Source organism: Bidens hawaiensis, unplaced genomic scaffold (assembly GCF_021521415.1).
Source record: "Bidens hawaiensis isolate Kalapana, Puna unplaced genomic scaffold, B.hawaiensis_p1.1 tig00028281_1, whole genome shotgun sequence".
Classification (NCBI taxonomy): domain Eukaryota; kingdom Viridiplantae; phylum Streptophyta; class Magnoliopsida; order Asterales; family Asteraceae; genus Bidens; species Bidens hawaiensis.
Window position 1 is genome coordinate 175,539 of NW_027505114.1, and position 17,701 is coordinate 193,239.

Sequence of the window (17,701 nt, forward strand, 5' to 3'; positions counted from 1 at the left end):
ATGTTTCTGTTTTCTGTTTTGTACGCCGCTACATGCGAGCGAGTTTGACTTGTTACAGGTATTATTATGCGCATGGTAGCTCTGATGGCGTTTTGGAACTGGTTCACCCGAGGTTGCGGCCGCGAATGAAATGCTATACGGTCGTTCGTTCGAGTCATACACAGCTAATGAAGAATCTGCATCTAAACCAGGGGAGTACCCCGTTCTCTATTTTAATTTCTGTTCTTTCAAGTTTTAATTTTATGCTTTACTTGTTCTTTTTATTTTATTTCTTTTCCTTGTTCTCATCGAGGATGATTTCGTTCTAAGTGTGGGGATGGGAATTTATTTTACTTAGTTGTAGAAAAAAAATTTAAAAAAAAAATAAAAAGTTTTCACTTGTTATTCGTTTTCGTACGTTGTTTATGTAAAAAAAATGTCCCTTGTTTTTATTTTCTTTTGCATTAAAGTGGGAGATGATGATATTTATCGGAAATCGGTTTTTCAAACTACTAATAATATGATATAAATAAAAGAAAACGCACTTAACTTGGGATGTGCCGGTAGGCTCAGCCTTGAAAATGAAAGGGCAAATTTGATAAAACGGTTAAACGGAAATCTTTTGTGGGTAAAGCGTTTTGTCCGTGGAAAATAAGCAATGAAAGGTCGGGCCATACTCAAGCCTCAAGTTTTGGTATGAAAAAGTGGAAATATCATGAGTTTTAAAAATTTGAATACGTTATCATATGATGCTTGGGTAGGTTTATTGTTAGAGTATGCCGTGTAGCCTGTGATATAAATCTTAAACTGCTAGTTTAGTATTTTACACCTCATTGGCGTATGGTTTTGATAACCTTAAATCCTGTATTGATGGGATGCTTTGGGTTCGGAGACCATGGGTCTGTATGCAATCTATTTATCTGGGTATTCTCAATTCCTAAGTGGGGTTGTGGATATTTAAAATAAAGCCAAAGAGCAAACCCTTATAAGTCTATAAACATGATCACAAAAAGTACAAAAGTACAAATACACTACAGACTTGATCATCCACGCTGTTAGCCATGTGGGGTCCCCTTGCTCGCGTCTCATTACCATTAAGAAATGGACCACAAGGGACACGCTACATGTAAGCCCTACAGATGAAATTTTGCATACTCACCTATGGTGATGGATTTGGGGTATTTCTTGATAACGGGGGTATGTCATGTTGTGCGGAACACTAGCTATTAATTAATTGAACCTTAATAATATCTAATGGCTGCTTGGTAGACTTTGATGCTTAAGCTTAGGTGGATAAACAATACCCTTGATCGTCTTAACTATTCATAAATATTGAGCAACAAAGTTTTAATTCTGCTAATTTTGGGGTTTAAGTCAAGTTGGGGTGGTCTGGTCTGGTAAAAGCAGAAAATAAGCGGGTCTTAATTGTGTAAACCACTAAGTAATATTATTTTTGGATATTATTTGTCCCAGTAAAGATTAAGGCATGGGTTTAGGTGGACAACAATATCGATGATCGTGGTTTTTGCGTTTTTCTGAGCTTTAAAATCTAACCTATATGTTTGATTTAACTTTGATTTTCCGATTCTGATCCAACAGCAGTCAAATCTTTTTCAGGGATGAAAAAGTCTTAAGTGTGGGGATGTTTGATGTGTAGTAAAACACACTTACTTTCCTTATGATTTTATCATGGTTTTTATGCTTAATTGTTTATTTTATGAAAGTATTGGTGGTTAAGTGCAATAATTTACAAAGTTTAAATGTTAATTGTAGGTTTATGAAAGATGGTGAAAAAAGAGTTAATTTGGAAGATTCTAGAGGCCTTGTTGGTCAAGTTTTAAAGCTACAACTCAAGGCCCAACCCAAGCCCACAAGTTAGAAGCCTTACATGATATTAAATTAAGTTAATTAACTTAGTTTCCAGCCAATACTCCAGCCCTAATCCCGAAATAAAAAGAACCCTAACTTCCTATCAAAGTTCCGATCGGCAGCAGGCAAAAGGGAAAGAAAAAGAAGAATCTTTGTCGGCTGTGGTGGCTGTGACGGCTGGAGAAGAAGAAGAACATCAAGGAGAGTCTTGTGCAGCTGCTAGGCATCAAATACATCTATAATCTCAGCCCTATAACCTTAAGTAATCATCTTTAAACTTTGTTTTTGTTCAAGAACCCTAACTAGTTGAATTGATCTTTTTCTTTGGATTGTTTTGCAAGTAATTGATTGTTTGACTTTGATTTAGTTATTCTTGGATCTTGAATGAGTTTGATTATGTTTATGTTGATGTTTATGATGATTTACTTGAATTTTAATGGCTGTCCAAAATTAATGAGTTGCTAATATTATTTGTTCTACCTAGGTTTGATGAATATTGTTAGGTTTTGACTAGTAATATGGATTGTTAATGATCATGGCTTAAATTGTTAATGTAAAGTTTGATTTAATAGTAAATTTGATTGTGTTTGGTGGCTATGTTTTGTTTGATTATACCTAATAACGTCGTGCTTTAATTAATTGAATCGGTTTTGATTAGTTGTTGCATGTTTAAGGCTCTTTACTTTGTGTTTAGGGTTTGTTTGCGGGGTGTACAACCGCAGGGATAAGTGGGTAAATTAATTAAATAAAATCAGTTGTGAAACACCTTCTTAGAGACCGAGAGGTGATAAGAAGTAAACTCGTCTCATTACTTTTACTTGTTAGAATTAAGATCGCGCCAGAGCGGGTTTTGTTCTTGTCGGGTTTGGGTGTTTGAGCGATTAGTTGGTCTAGTTTAAGTTAAGTTGAATTGTTCCTCTATCCTTGGTTGCGTAGTGTTCGTTTCCATTAGGCTAGTGTGTCGGTGAGACCGAGAGGTGAGTCGGCATTAGAACACGTTAATAATTTGTTTTCCCGGTTTGTTCTTAAAATCAACTAAGATAAGTTAGAGTTTGTTAGTGAGACTGAGAGGTGATCTGATCTTCATGAGCGTACCTTAGTTGTGTCATCCTTTAGAACCGGTGTCGTGAGAGTTTTCAATCCATTGTCTTGTCATCTCTTTCAATATGATTCTTACCTAGGTAGACGTTTTTATCACTGCAGTCAAAGTTTCCGAAGTTTTGTTAAAAGTTTTCATTTAGTTAAGCTAATTAGTTAAATCAATTCTAAAATAAATCAATTAAATATTTTTGTGAGTCTTGGTTAGAGTTTAGTGATTATAAACGTTTTCACGTGTCTTTGAGTTCGATATCCGGACTTTCCTCATCTGTGCTATACGCGACCGGTACACTTGCCGTTTGTGTGAACTAGGATAGATTGTTTGGTTTTTAAAGCTTAGTTGCGACTTGTGTTTTATTTATATATATATTTTCGCACATCATGTAAACAATATTAGTTTTAATATAGTAAAGTTTTTAATAATTAAAAAGGTTTAAAATAATTAATTAAAAAAAAATCAACAAAAACCGGGCCTGGGGGAATCGAACCCGCGCCGCAGGCCGGTTCAAGGTGTTTATCAAAGGTGCACTAGCCATCCATACCAGTGATTAACTTGTGTAAACTATGAAACATAAAATACTTAACCATAAACCCAGATAAATCCCTAAACCATAAGAACCCTAATTGATTAACTCGTTTAATTCGTTATAGTTGATAAAAATTGATTTAGGGCTTTTGATAAGCACGCAAAACTGATCCAAAAGCATATAACAATTACCTTAATTGGTTACGGATTGTACAAGGACGACGAGTTAGGGTTTACAGACAAAATACGAATTCAAATGGGACTCGGAATGGCTTCTTAGATACAATTATCTTAGGGTTTTGTTTCGCGATAGTGAGCTGGTGATGTGGGTCATTTTAATTGAGGTTTGAACTCGTATTTATAGGATAACAAGATTGAAATCAGCCGCAACCTTAGTTAACCAAATTGATTCGAATTGATTCGTTATAGCTGTCAATTACGCGTTATATTATAATAAGAAGGAGCGTGTATGTTTAGAATCATCCTAATTAATCCAAAACCCGCGATTTATGGGTCAAATGAAATCAAAATTGGAAGGGGGGGGGGGCTGTTGGCGACGGGGAGAAGAGAAAGAAGAGGGAAAAATATATATGTATATTTTTTTGTTATTTGCAACATGGTCCCTAGAAATTGGTTTGTTGATCAATTGTGGTGAATAGTATATTGTAAGGATTATAAGTGCATATAATAGATACTTTAAACGATTATAAATATTTTTAATACGAGTCACACGTAAATAAAAATAAAAATCAATAACTCAACGTTTCATTAAATGCAACGATCCGATTACAAACGGGTAATAAAACGAGTACAAATACTAAATCGAATTTGACGAATGTCACACTTCATCTTGCTTTGGCCCTCATACATAAGGTTTATCCTTATGAGATAGAGAGGTTAGGGGCAAAGCGATCTTGGAAAAATTAAGAATGAAGCGATGATAATAACTTGCAAGACCAAGAAATGAACGAACTTCGGTAGGAGTGGTTGGAGTTTTCCAATTCTTAACAGCTTTGATTTTGGCTGGGTCAACGTGGTTACCATTTTCGTTTACTATATGCCCAAAGAACGGAATTTCTTTCAACCAGAACTCGCACTTTGAAAACTTAGCATAAAGTTGTTCCTTCCTTAAGAGATCAAGGACGGAATGAAGATGTTTCTCGTGCTCGGCTTTGGACTTGGAATAAATAAGAATGGCGTCAATAAAAACAATTACGAATTTATCTAAGTAAGGTTTGCATGGCGTCAATAACACCGCGGGTGCATTGGTTAGTCCAAAAGGCATAACCATAAATTTGTAATGCCCATAACGAGTCCGAAAAGCGGTCTTGGGTATGTCATCTTCATGCACGCGTAGTTGATGATAACCTGAACGAAGATCAATCTTTGAGAAGCATGAAGCTCCTTGGAGTTGATAAAAAAGATCATCAATACGAGGCAAGGGATAACGATTCTTGATTGTGAGTTTGTTGAGATCACGGTAATCAATGCACATACGAAGGATCCATCTTTCTTCTTGACGAAATGAACAGGTGCGGCCCAAGGAGATGAGCTAGGGCGAATGAACCCTTTATCCAAAAGTTCTTGGAGCTGATTAGACAAATCTTGCATCTCGGAGGGTGCAAGACGATAAGGAGCCCTCGCAATCGGGGTTACACCAGGCACGAGATCGATTCGAAATTCCACATCACGATTAGGAGGAAGACCAGAAACATCATTGGAAACACCTTGGGATACTCACGAACAACAGGAATGTCCTCGATTTTTCGTTCTTTCTTTTCCACCACATGGGCTACGAATGCAACATACTTCTTGTGTAAGTACGTTTGGGCTTGAAAACAAGTGATAAAATTTAGGCTCTAGGGAGAAGGCTTTTCACCAGATACACGGAGAATTTGACCATCGGTAAGCGGAATGCGAATGAACTTCTTAAAGCAAACAATATCAGCACGATGAACAGATAACCAGTCCATGCCTACTATGATGTCAAAACTTCCCAATTGCATAGGAATGAGGTTGATTGAGAACTTGTGTCCATTTAAATCTAACTTGCAATTTCAAATAACCGAGTCAATTGATATAGACTTACCATTAGCTACCTCAACATAATACGAGTTTTTAAGCATAGATCGGGGTTTAGCAAGTAAAGGCTCGAATTCAAAAGACAAAAAACTCATATCGGCACCGGTATCAAATAAAATGGTTGCAAAGTGGTCATTTACGAAGAATGTATCGTTCACCACATCACCGCTTTGCTGAGCTTGATTGGCGTTAATCACGAAAGCACACCCACGATTTTCTTGAGGAGCTTGAGCAGCTGGAACGGCTTGACCAACTTGTGGTGCAGGAGCTTGGATAGCTTGATGCGGCTGCACTTGAGCTTGGTTAGCCAACAACAGTGGAACTTGCGGTTGATAAGCTTGTTGGGTTTGATAAGTTTGCACTTGGTATAGCGGAGCTGGTGCAAGCTGAAGCGAGTTTACAGATGAGAGTCATGGACACGCGCTGCAAAAATGGTTAGGATCACCACAATGGTAGCAAGCTCGCACTTGGTTCAATGGTTGTGCATAAGACACGGGACGGGGGTTTGGTTGAGCCAATATTTTAGGAGCAATGACAGAGGTTTCTCGGAAAGTGGCACTAAGGTGTCCAAAACGGTTGCAACGAGTGCGTTGACGGAAAACGGAAAAGGCGGGATGGTGTCGTTGGCAGGCGTTGCATAATGGATGGGGTCCATTGTATGGCTTTCGAAGAGGTGGTGCAAGGTTGGGTTGGGGTTGAGGTGTGGTTTGTTGGGTTAACGCATAGTTCTTGCGCTTCTTGCCACGGTGGTGTGAGGAGTAAGCAGGCTTGGATGACTCGGGTTTCGATTCTTTGGACTCATTAGAGGGTTTATTAGCTGGTTTCTTTGATCCCTTCAATGTCAAAGTCTCGGCTTTAACATGATTATCAGTTAAAGTTGAAGCAAGGTTAATCGCATCACCAAGTTCTTTGGGAGCACTACTCAACACACTATCTTGAAGTTGCCTCGGTAGTTCCCAAATGTACTTATCGATGGCACGCGAGGTCGGGGTATCAAGGTGACGTACCAGCACACTGAGTTCATTGAAATGAGAAGTGTAAGCTTCATGCTCACCACTCTCTTGTTTGAGGTTCCAAAACTCAGCTTCCAAGTTTATAAGCTCACTTGGAGGGCGGAACTGCTTGGTCATCAATTCTTTCAATTCGTTCCATGGCATAGCCATGGCAGCTTCAACACCACGGGTTGTCTTTTCCTTCAGCCACCAGGTAAGTGCCCCTTTTTCAAAGACACTTGTAGCAAAACGGGTTCGCTTATCATCCAGACACTCAATGTGGAGGAATTTGCTTTCCATTTGTCCGTACCACTGAAGTAGGTCAGTGGCACCTTCAGTCCCATCAAACTTCGGGGGTTTGGTGCTGGTGAAAGTCTTATACGAATAGTGAGACGGTTTAGACTCGCTTGAAGCAGATGCGATACTAGCAGAAAGGTTCTGGTGAATTTGGGTCATCATATCCGGAATGACCGCGGCTAGTTGTTTGGTTATTTGAGCAGTTAACTTGCGGCTAGAGGTTTTGGAAGAACGGCGCTTGTTGAAATGGATAGACATTCTGCGAACAATAGTAACGAAATTCGTGAGACTCGGAATAGGGTGTAGTATAAAAGAAATTCCTTGTTAAAGTTTGTTTTAAAATAAATACATAAATGAAAATCATAACAATGGTAATAAATCTTGTGCGGAACATTAGAGTTTTCATGAACCACCACGGACTCTTATTTTCCAAAAATCGTCAAATCGAACCGAAAGCTAGATATTCGCTTACAGACTTCCAGTTTAAAACAAATTGTAAAACATAAAGGAGTGCAACCATATTCTTTTCACAAAGAGAACATGGTCAGGGTGTAAACTTAAAGTTGTGATTCATATGGCATTGAAAGTGGCATGCTTTGGCTTAATAGAGTTCATGCTCTAACCTAACTCTCCAGGTAAACAACCGGGTCCCGCGTCTGATTGGGATTTATACGCATTGCTTATCCTTAGGTTTCAATAACCTTGGTGTCAAGAGTTTCGGAAAGCAGGCACGTCCCCTTACAGTTACTACATATCCGCCATAAAGAACCATCTTTAAGAAGAATAAATATCGGAACACCCCAATGAAAATCAATAATTGAAAATGTTGGAAAAATCTTTGTTTTTAGGCATAAGCCTTGGACTTGTGTGTGCTTGTGTAATTGAAGTAATTGAGTCATCAGTATAATGTAACAAGTACGTGCTTTGAACAACCACATAAGGCCCACATAATTTCTAATTATGCAACCTAAGCAAGTAAGCAAATAAACTATAAATAACTAGAACACTACGTCTAATGTCCTATCTTATAGTCATGGCTCTGATACCAATCTGTAACACCCCGGCTAAAGCGGAATACGCCCGGGTGCGACGTACAGATTGCCCAAAACACATGTGACACTATTAAGTGACAATATTATCATTATTTCATTGATGATTCAAATAACAAGTACTTTTGCAAATAAGAAAATTACAAGGAAATAAACAAGTCAAACACTTTATTATTGATAATCCTATGTCTAGTGTCTTCTCTTGTTTCATCCTCCAATAAGCATACTTGTAACATATGTATAAAAGAATGTCAACTAACTTAATAGTTATTGAGTTCCCACAGCTTTTATATAATACATAAATATCATACAATTCCATGAAAACTCGTAAAAAGCAAATAAGGTCCTTTCTACTCATAACAAAAAGGTCTTGAGTGAAAGGGGGGGGGGGTATGATCATACTATATTGAAGTAATCCATGAGCAAGTAATATTGAGAAAGTAACAACTAAGCACACAAGTCCATGTATGAATTGTAGTTTGTATGCAAAATCATAAACATTTGGGTTTTTGTAGGATACATATGCTACCCCCAAACAATAAAAAAGTTAAAAAAAGGGGGTGTGAGAAACTCACTTTTGAGATTGGTAGGACAACTTGGAAACGAAACGGAAAGCGCGTTATATGAAACCGAAGGATCGAATCTTGCGAGCTAAAATAATAAACACTATAATTACTAACTAAACAATGGAAATTACATGTCGGTCTTAAAGTACATGTATTATTGTTTGTATATATAGTTTTACCCCTTTTAAAGTATATTAATATTAAATTTTAACGGATTTTAACGAGTTATTATTATAATATTAGTTATGAATTTTATATTAATTTTGTATATAATAATGTTATGTGATTCTAGTATTACCGGTATATTTTAATTTAACGATTGACGGTTTAGATTTTATAAAGTTACAACAATATTATATATATATATATATAGTTGTTTTACGAGTTGTAATCATTGGTTCGGGTTTGTAAAAGTTGGATTCTTGAACAAATATGCTAACGGAATTTAAAACAACTTTTGTTAACCATAAAAATAATTTTATTGATTTTGAAATGATTTATAAATATATATATGATTTATTATAATTAAATAAATGGTTTTAAAAATATATAAAATAGGCCTGCTATGACCCATGTTTGAACCTAGGTCTCCATGATAATAGTAAGTGTAAACAACCACCAGACCAAACAGGATTTGTGTTATATGTTCATAAACAAAACTATATAAATAATACACTTCAAGTTCATCATCTTCATAACAAACACTAGGTGTTTAATTCTTTCAATCCGTTCCATGTTTGTTCAATTTATGTTAGGGGTTTTGTTATTCGCTTGAAACTAATACGAACTCATCTATCACTTACTTAGTTTGGTGCCTTAAACACGATGAACAAGACTTGGCCGGAACCGATCTTGGATTAACAAATTGATGATTATAAAGTGTTTGTATGTATAATTTTATGTTTGTAACCCGTTTAGATGAAGGTTAGGGTACTATTTATAGTTCCAATCGAGTCGTTTGATGTTAATACGAGTTATTATAGCCTTGATTATAATCCATCAGTTTGGGTGATTGAAGGATGTTAATTCGGTTGCTAATGGAGAAATAAATCACTTAATAATTCTTGACGTTTGAGGAGAAGTCGTATGGGCTAATTAACGGATTAAAATGGATGTTAAACGCGAATTTTAATGTGTCGCCGGAAAAAGTCGCCAGAATTCCGGGCGCCCACCGGAAAAACGTGGGTAGGGGATGGGAGGGAAGGATTAGGTAATTTTTTTATTATTTTATTTAAATAATTTACACTTCTGCCCCTGTACTATCAAAACCTTTATATTTTGTTTTTAAACTCTATTTACATATTGAACCTTGAACTTTATAATTATATATAACTTGATAAAAACTTTATATACTTTAATATCTTTAGGATTTGTTTATATTTTAAGCAAATAATTTGTACTTGATTATTTTATAACCTTTTAAGGCTCGGAGATTCGATACGAATAGATAATGAACGGATACAAACTTTAAATCATTGAAATTTATAGAACTTGATAAATCTCATAAAAACAAATACATTGAAATGACTAAACGGGTCAGTTTAACGAATACAAATACAAACACGAATACGAAAATTGACAAATGTCACAACATTCCCTACTTTTGAGAATTTCGTCCCGAAATTAGGTAGAAGAATCCGTAACAAAAATATGAGGATACTTTGTTCGCATTTGATCTTCTCGTTCCCAAGTGAATTCAGTGTCACGCTTGGATTTCCAACGAACCTTTACCAAAGGTATACGGCTACGTTTAGTTTCCTTGTCTTTGCGATCCATGATTTCCACCGGTTTCTCGACAAACTGCGTAGTCTCATCGATGCGCACTTCATCGAGTGGTACATGGAGATTTCCCTCAGCAAGACATTTCTTTAGATTTGAAACATGGAACGTCGGGTGAACATTAGAAAGCTGTTGAGGAAGTTCTAGTGTGTAAGCAACACTACAAACACGAGCAAGAATCTTGAAAGGTCCAACCAAACGAGGAGGAAGTTTGCCTTTCTTGCCAAAACTAACAACACCTTTCCAAGTAGATATCTTGAGAAGGACACGGTCACCAACCTTAAACTCAAGAGGTCGTCATCGGTTATTGGCGTAACTCTTTTGACGGCTACGAGCGGTTAAGAGGTTTTGTCGGATTTGTGCAATTGTGTCAGTAGTCTCTTGAACAAGTTACAGACCAGTGATTTGGGTTTCTCCAATTTCATTCCAACAGATAGGTGATCGACATTTATGACCATAGAGAGCTTGGAACGGAGCCATACCGATACTCGAATGAAAATTATTATTGTAGGAGAACTCAATCAAGTGAAGATGAGAATCCCAGTTTACCCCAAAATCCATGACACATGACCTAAGCATGTCTTCGAGCGTTTGAATCGTGCACTTGGATTGTCCATCGGTTTGAGGATGATAGGTGGTACTAAGATCCAATCGAGTTCCCAACGCGTTTTGAAGTGATGAAAAGAAGTAAGAAGTAAAACGGCTATCACGATCGAAAATGATACGCAAAGGTATACCATGACGGCAAACAATACGCTGAACATAAATCTGAGGGAGTTGATCAACCGAGAACTTTACATTGATCGGAATGAAATGTACGGACTTAGTCAAACGGAACAATAATCCAAATACCGTCGTGACATTTTCGAGTAGTAGGGAGCTTGAACACAAAATCCATAGAGATATATTCCTATTTCCACACCGGGAAATGTGGTTGAATGAGCAAACCAGATGGTCGTTGTTGCTCGGCCTTAACTTTTGCGCAAGTAAGGCATTTTCCCACAAATAACGTGATGTCTTTCTTCATACAGGCCACCAAAATGTGGTCCGTAGATCAAAATACATCTTATCCGCACCGGGATGAATGGAATATCGAGACTTATGAGCTTCTTCCATGATGAATGTGTGAAGATCGTCATGATTAGGAACCCACAAACGAACCTAATACGAATCCGTCTATCACTTACTTAGTTTGGTGTCGTAAACACAATGAACAAGACTTGGTCGGAACCGATCTTGGATGAACAAATTGATGATTATAAAGTGCTTGTATGTATAATTTTATGTTTGTAACCCGTTTAGATGAAGGTTAGGGTACTATTTATAGTTCCAATCGAGTCGTTTGATGTTAATACGAGTTATTATAGCCTTGATTATAATCCGTCGGTTTGGGTGATTAAAGGATGTTAATTAGGTTGTTAATGGAGAAATAAATCACATAATAATGCTTGACGTTAGAGGAGAAGTCGTTTGGGCTAATTAACGGATTAAAATGGATGTTAAACGCGAGTTTTAATGTTTCACCGGAAAAGTGGCCGGAATTCCGGCCGGCCACCGGAAAAACGTGGGTAGGGATGGGAGGGAAGGGTTAGGTTATTTTTTATTATTTTATTTAAATAATTTACACTTCTGCCCCTGAACTATCAAAACCTTTATATTTTGTTTTTAAACTCTATTTACATATTGAACCTTGAACTTTATAATTATATATAACTTGATAAAAACTTTATATACTTTAATATCTTTAGGATTTGTTTATATTTTACGCAAATAGTTTGTACTTGATTATTTTATAACCTTTTAAGGCTCGGAGATTCGATACGAATATATAATGAACGGATACAAACTTTAAATCATTGAACTTGATATAACTTGATAAATCTCATAAAGACAAATACATTTGTTTGAACTCGTTAATCTCACACAGATCACAGATTTGAGATGTAATTAATCTAACACGGATCTAGCTCATGATTACTCTTGATTGTATGTTATATGTTATTATTATGGTATAAGTTATATATATATGTGTGTATGTATTATAGTAAGATGAACATCGAGAGAGAGATTGGACAGAACTTCGTTAATTAACTCTCAAAACTTAAATAAATTGTGAACAGAGTTCACTATAAATAGAAGATAGGTCTAGTTCGCTGACATTCCCTAGCGAACAAGACACTACTTCGTTACATACATAAACAGATAAATAACTTAACGAATCATCTCCTGATTCATTAAACATCCTTATCAAATCAGGAGGAAGCTAACTTAATTCTAGTTCGCTAAACATCCTTAGCGAACTAGTCTAATACTTTAACGAACTAACTTAATATTTTAATCAATTATTATATTAATCAAAATGACAAATACATTAAAGATAAATACAAAGACTCGAGACGCAAAACTGTGGACTAACAGACACCCTCTCGTCTTAAGCTCTTTGTCTTTAAATTACTTGAAGCGCTTGGAGTTCCAGTCTCTGCAACTACGAATTTCGTTTTCATAACAAACACACACAACGCGTTGGAATTGCATAGCCAGGTCATAGTCTTCATTGCGCTCAATCAGAATCTTGTTCTTGTGTAGAACGTCATTGTCGGTCTCGGTTAAATTAACCAACCACATCGGGTCGATAATCTTAATAAGTTCACTCTTCAAACCTTTGCCCAACACAATGACGGCCTCGCTAGTACGATTATCGTAGTACCAACGGTCAAACGATAGGTGCATATGTTGGTGCATCGTCTTCACCAGCACACGTTTCATCGTCCTTGGTGGCTTTACCTTAAGAACAAGCTTCTTCCAGCCTGTCCTTGGATCAATTTCATAAATACGTTTACGTGTGGGGACCTGGGGCTTAAAAAATTTGAAACCATGATTGACCTCGAACATCAAGTGTTGATGAAACCACTCAGCTGTCCGGTCGCCACCATGATTGATAAGCAGACGACACGCGAGGGTACGAACATCCCAACACGGTAGGGTAAGAAAGTCCATTGTCTTCTCATGGTATTGGATCCCCTTCTCCCATTTCACGATACATACCTTAAGATCAAAGTCATATAGCCAAGAGACAATATCACCATGAACCTTGGATACGGTCTTGAAAGAAGTCACATGGTTTGCTTTGACCCAAGCTGCAGCTTCATCTTTCCGTTCTTGATTGACATACCCATACGCCTTGATAATATTACCAACTTTCTTATGACTGAACCAACTATTAATCTTCTCAAGAGATGGGTCGAGAAGCGAATCAGAATAGACATTCTTTCCTTTAGAATTCTTCTCAAGATGGTCTTCTACTTCTTTAACCGTTTCTTCATTAAACACTGGAGCACCCTGATCAACATTGGTGTGTTGAAACAGATCAGGGTAATCCTCAGCAGTCACATCCTCCATCTCACCTTCCTCATTCTCATAAATAAAATCCGTCCTCATCTCCACAGTAGGATCATTTAAGATCTCGTCATCATTGATTACCTCAGCATCAGGCTCATTCTCTGATACAGTCATCTCATCTTCATTCAGACCAAGAAAGATCGCAATACGCTCTCGTGTCATTTACTTATCAACAAACTTCCCCACTGCTATCTCATCAGCATTCACCATGCTCCTAATCACCCCCTTATCATCCATAAATATAACCGTATCAGCCTCGATCATCTCAATCGGTTTGGCAGCCAAATGATCATGATAAATAATGATCTGTTTGCCCGAATCATCAATAGAACTCGTACCCGCACCAGAAGCTGGGTCTTGAGTTTGTTTAGTCTCACCACTAGTATCAGATTCATCTGGATCCTCATCATCATTCTTGAGCTTTTTCAGCACATCATCTTTGCATGTAATTCTTATTCTTAGAGTTTGTTCTTTTATTTTGCATGTCAGTTGCATGTCAGTTGCAGACTGCTATACTCAAAAGTCTGAATTTCGATTATCGAAAAATTATGAAAAAATTTGAGCAGGGTAACGTTAAGTGTAAGGTAGAAAGGTGAATAGTATAGGATGGTTCGTATACACGCCGTCCTATATATTCAGTCTTTGCAAGCTTCCCAAGGCACGAATTAGACTAATTCGTTTGAAATTTGAACTAACGAATCAGCTAATTCGTTATTCAAACTAAACACATGGTATAGCTAATTAGATCTGATTCGTGTCTGGATTCGTTAAATATGTATAACGAACTAGATGTGTTTCGTTACAGAGTGCGGAAGCGAATTAGGTGAACGGACTGGAGTATAGTTCGTTAAAAACACCTTAATTCGTTATCCATAGTTAATGAATTAAACATTATTTAATTTTAAAAGAATAAATAAAAATTAAATGAATTAAATAATCAATTAATTAAAGATTATTCAATTAATAACCAAATGAATTAACTTAAAAGAATTACCGAGGACCTTTATCACGATAATTAAATACATTAAAATTCGTTTCACTTTTTGAAACCGATAAATAAATCATTTAAATAATATGTAAAAATGAAATGAAAAATATTTTTGGTATTTTGTAATATATAAAGAATGTATTTTCATGAAAAGAATCCGAAAAAAAATATATAAAATCTTTTTGTGTTTTATATGTTTTTCAAAATCAGTACATATTTTTGTATTTTTGTTGAGTTTGAGCAGAGAATCATATTGACCAAATTGCCCTTCCATCACAGTTTTATATTTCAGCGATATTATGACATACGTTAAGTCGGTCATTGGTATTGTTATCCACTTAAATCTAATAACAAATGACGGGTGGTCCATGGGACAACCCTTAATTTATTTAAAGTCATAATTATCATGTTTTGTATTGGTTTATTTGGTGGAATTAGATGACTATGGTATTATTGATGAATTGTAGGTACAAAGGAGGTTCCGAAGCGATTATGGTGTATAACGAAGAAACCTAAGGAACTGGAGACGCAAAAGAAGTCAAAAACGTGAAAAAACAATGGTGTATGGTTGAAGTCCAACGTGGCCCACAGTCCAGACCGTGAGCCACGGTCAAACAGAAGCCTCCGTACCGTGGCTGGTACGGTGGCCGTGGAGCTCACCGTGACCCACGGTCCAACCGAGGGCCACGGTCCAGGTTATGCAAAAATCACCGTGACCCATCGTGTTAACCGTGGGCCACGGTTCGGAGTCATAACTGCCGTTTTCTCTGGATATTTTAGGAGGTTTTGGGCTGTCTTTTGATTATCTTGGCATCTAAACAACCTTAGAGACGAATTTTGGAGTCCAAGAACAAGTTTTTGGTGATTTTAATCATTAGTTGATGTTTGTGATTCATTCTTATAACCCAATTGATGTGATGATGAATAAAACCATGTGTGGCTAATCATCTTTATGTTCTCTCCCGAATTGTAAGGTTTTCAATTGGATTACTTGTTATTCGCTTATGTTATTTGTGAGATAATCTTTTGATCTTATGAATATATTGCTATGGTGATTGTGAGTTTGTGTTGTAATTGTTAGTATGATTTGAATTCGTGTTCTTGACTATCCGTTCTTGGTGCCATAGGCAATCGGGATTTAGTAGAAGAGAGTTAGGGTTAATTATATTAAACTGATTATCGAGCGATAACCTTGTGTTTTTACAACCCAAGTACTTAGTCCTATTTTATCACAATCAACTGCATTTTCACAAACTATATTCGTGTAGTTTATCCCACAAATAATCGTTAACTTGATTAATATTGGAAACTTGAAATCGGGAGAGAGCATTCTTTCTTATATTGTTTAAAACTTGTTTATTGTTTTAGTTAATTTTATCAAAAATCAAACAACCAAATTTTTGAATTTACTTTTGCATTTAGTTTAATTTAGATAAATAACAAAACTACTTGGTAACACAATTTCCACACACTCCCTGTGTTCGATACCCGCTTATCGCTATCTAATAGTTGTAATCGGTTTATTTTTGAGTGAGTCTTCGACCTCACGTCAAATTTTGGCGCCGTTGCCGGGGAGTAGTGCGCAACGTGTGTTTGCTTTAGTAGTTTTTGTTTGTTATTTTCGGGTTTATGCTGGTTGTGTTAGTGTGCAGGTACCTACAGGTGTATGCATACTAGAAGATCTAACAAGTCATCACCGCTAGTTATTGATCCGGATATTGACAGAACGCTTCGAAGAAACCGATTTTTACTTAGAGAGAACAAGCTTCTTGGTCCTCCAACTGCATCAAACTGCAACATGGATTCACTAGTTCCCACTTCGGGTCAACCAGTCCCGACTACACCTCCACCAAATCCACCTCCACCGATCACTACTAATATACCTACAGCATCAAGTGAACTCCAACCACCACCCACAACCGAACCCATATCTGCTCAATACACCTACTCAACATCATCAACATTGCCACCTATTTCCAATCTTTTTCCTAACTTTGGTGCGTCATCATCATCTCAACAATATTAACAACCCACCCTTTCAACAATCACAATCAAGCTACCAATACCAACCCCAACCTTTCATGCAACATTCAAGATCACAAGGTGATGGATATGGATATGGGTTTGACAGTGAATTCGAGAGGTATGAAGTGGAAAGTTACTACATGGGAGGTGATGGAAGTCAAAGGGTAAATCCGGGAAATTTGGCCTATAGTCAATGGCAACATCCGGAATCGGTGCAAGGGTTTATAGACAAACACCACCGGTTGTTCAACAACAACCGCAACAACAACCGCTGGTTGTCCAACAAAACGTGCAACCACCGATTCAACAACAAACTGAACAACAACCACCGGTTGTTGTTCATCAACAAGTTCAACCACCACCGATCGTTCAACAACCACAAGGGCAACCTCAAGATCCGCAATTTCAACAACAAATGCCCCAACCACAGTTTCAACAACAATTTGTGCAGCCAAGGCCCGTTTATAGACCAATGGGTCAACCAAGAGTACCAATGGGGGTACCAAGAAGGCACGCAAGAGAGATGACTAGGGGGATTGAAGCCCACTTTCGACCCATAATTATTAATAATCCGTCTCCGGTGGTTATTCCTCTCAATCATCAAGAAAGTACATTTGAAGTAAGAACCAATTCCCTTCAAAGTCTCCCGAAGTATAAAGGTCTAGCAACGGAGGAACCTTACTTCCATTTGGAGGCATATGACTCCATTTGCAACACAATTGGGGGTCAAGGTTTTACATCGGATGATGTAAAGTTGGTTCTATTTCAATTTTCATTGGAAGACAAGGCAAAGAGATGGTTTTAAACTTTGCCTTCCGCGTCTATTTATACTTGGGCAGAAATGCAACGAAGATTTTTAGAAGAAGTTTACACGGCCCAAAAGACAAACGATGCGAGAAGAAGTTTGAGAACCTTCAAACAACAAATGAGGGAAATGTTTCATGAAGCATTCGAGAGGTTCAATATGATGATCAAGAATTGTCCTCATAACGGTATTGCTTTATAGGAGTTGTTGAATGCGTTTCATGAAGGGTTGAGTATGGAGGATGAAC